Source organism: Telmatherina bonti, assembly GCF_933228915.1.
Source record: "Telmatherina bonti genome assembly, chromosome: 6".
NCBI lineage: Eukaryota > Metazoa > Chordata > Actinopteri > Atheriniformes > Telmatherinidae > Telmatherina > Telmatherina bonti.
In genome coordinates this window covers 6,398,241-6,401,432 of record NC_136624.1, presented here as the reverse complement: position 1 = coordinate 6,401,432, position 3,192 = coordinate 6,398,241, and positions in this window count along the sequence as shown.

Genomic DNA, 3,192 nt, shown 5'->3' with positions numbered 1-3,192 from the left:
CCACACTGGACACACAAACACACAGAAAACAGGCTAACTTAGCAGGCTGAGACGACACGCTGCCTTGTGTGTCAGCAAGGAGCATGTGACAGATGGCAAATGTGAACTTTGATACTGCTGGCGGGGGGTATAAATACGAGGCAGAGAATTTATAGCAGCAGCAGTCTGGTTGCCGCCTGTCAGTTTCACACAGAAACAACCTCCAGCCACGAAGATCTCCGTCTTAATTACAGCAGACAAAGTCTTTATAAATCAGTCGGAACTCCTCAAACGCAACAAAAAGCTTAACACTCATTATAATCGCCACAACGTTATGAGGAGCTCAATCATCGGCTGGAATGGAGCGACTTGATGTCAGGACTGATTTAGGTGTGTGAAGCCACGTCTTGAATGTTAAGATCAATCTCAGATCCTCATAAGCCGACCTAAACAGCTCATTACATAAGCAGTTTCACTTTCCCTCCCCTCTCACACTGCTAAAGGCTTACAGCGTGTTCTGTTCTGCTAAATCACTGCTTTACTGCTAAACTCACACCTGATAACAAGCTGCTGCTCTCCCAGAACAGAAACAGAACAGGATGCTAAAATATGCCAACAGGAAGCAGATTACACCACGTATCACCGCTTCTGTTCAGCGCAGCCAAACACGGTAAAATGCAGCTAAAGTAGAAAAAGCTGCACGTTTTTCAGCACGTCATACACCGAGGAAGGAATCTCTGCAAAGATCTGGAGCTTTGTTATCTTATCAGGATTCTTTGTTCAGGCTCAGATGCTCTTTTTTTTCGGTGATCTTAACCCTTAAAACTCAGACATTTAGCTATTCTTGGTTTTTTCACCAAAGACATCCAGTAGAATTTGAATAATTTCAATCCCAGTCAGCTTGCAGACATGATGTTTCCATGCAGACATGATGTTTCTATGCAAACATGATGTTTCCATGCAGACGTGATGTTTCCATGCAGACATGATGTTTCCATACAGACGTGATGTTTCCATGCAGACATGATGTTTCCATGCAGACGTGACGTTTCTATGCAGACATGATGTTTCCATGCAGACATGATGTTTCCATGTAGACATGATATTTCCATGCAGACGTGATGTTTCCATGCAGACATGATGTTTCTATGCACACATGATGTTTCCATACAGACGTGATGTTTCCATGCAGACATGATGTTTCCATGCAGACGTGATGTTTCTATGCAGACATGATGTTTCCATGTAGACATGATATTTCCATGCAGACGTGATGTTTCCATGCAGACGTGATGTTTCCATGCAGACGTGATGTTTCTATGCAGACGTGATGTTTCCATGTAGACATGATATTTCCATGCAGACGTGATGTTTCCATGCAGACGTGATGTTTCTATGCAGACATGATGTTTCCATACAGATGTGATGTTTCCATGCAGACGTGATGTTTCTATGCAGACATGATGTTTCCATGTAGACATGATGTTTCCACGCAGACATGATATTTCCATGCAGACGTGATGTTTCCATGCAGACATGATGTTTCCATGTAGACATGATGTTTCCACGCAGACATGATATTTCCATGCAGACATGATGTTTCCATGCAGACATGATGTTTCCATACAGATGTGATATTTCCATGCAGACGTGATGTTTCTATGCAGACATGATGTTTCCATGTAGACATGATGTTTCCACGCAGACATGATATTTCCATGCAGACGTGATGTTTCCATGCAGACATGATGTTTCCATACAGATGTGATATTTCCATGCAGACGTGATGTTTCTATGCAGACATGATATTTCCATGCAGACGTGATGTTTCCATGCAGACATGATGTTTCTATGCAGACGTGATGTTTTCAGTCTCAGCTGTCAGATTATGAGGTGAAAATAATGTATAAACAAATGCATGAACAGATAAAACATCATGAAGAGCAACCAGAAGAAAAAAAACAGACGTTAGTAGAAATAACACACAGATAAGCAGTGACCAGCTGTTTTCTCATCATTCTCTCATGAAACACACACACTGTTTACATATTTCCACTTTTCCCATGTATTTTTGCTACTATCTACCTGCTATCCTCACTGCAGCACCTCCACCTCAGCTGCATTTCCCAAACGTCTTCTTGGCTTTTTTCCAGCCATAGAGGATCATTATTTTCCTGCTTTTCTCATCACTTATTGATCTTTGGCTGCTCCTGATTGGACGTTACCGTCAGTTTAAGCTCTCTGATTGGTGGAAAGTCTGACAGGAAGTGTCTTCATCATCATGTCCAGGTGAAAATAGAGGTCTCTTAGCAACATGGTAGTGATGGTGATGAAGATGTGATAAATAATGGTGGATTTACCATCTAGAGTCTCTGAATAAACACTACATCTGGATTGTAGACCTCCTGGACAGGTAGAAATGCTGGAAAACCTCTGTAGATCAGCTAAAAAGTCAGACATTCATCACAATTGACTTCAAAAAGTTACACACTACCCTTCCTAAGATACTTATGATGATAGAAGAGATAGCGCCGGCAGATAGCTAGCAGGGTTTTACTGTGGTAAATGGTTGATGTGGTAAATCTCTGTGGTAAACCATACTGTATGTCGGTGAAGACAGAGGCATCGTCTGATGTTATCTGATATTAAATAAGTCTTCATTTAACAGCAATCCCAGCAAGTTAAATCACTAACATGTAAAGGCCTCACTGAGTCACAGCAAACATGCCATGTTGGAGAACGTGTTGCAGGCGTGTTGTTATCTGTCTGCCAGCTGACCTTGGATCAGCTACACGAGGCATCATTCAGAGAACGTCTCCTCTGCAACGACGTCCAGCTTTAAAACCAACGCCAGCATTTCCTCACTGTCACCCCGACAGCCAGACTCTGCTGATCAACTGGAGCTTTTTCACCTTAAAGAAACTTTTATCCAAACAGAACAAGATTGATATAATTTTATTTAGTTTATCATTACTACGAGGGATGAAGCAGAAAGCAGAGGAAGGACATCCGCCTACAGATCATCTATCACTGTGCCTAACCTTGTCAGACAGGCAGACCTCTGCAGGAAGAGGTCAAAATGGGACAATAAAGCTGAAACAAAAAGCTTCAACCATGAGATCAGTGGCTGAATTTATCATCTTCATAGAATTCCTCCAAACGACAACCGAGTCGACTTGGTAGTAAAAAAGTTGCATTAAACTAATCACAGAC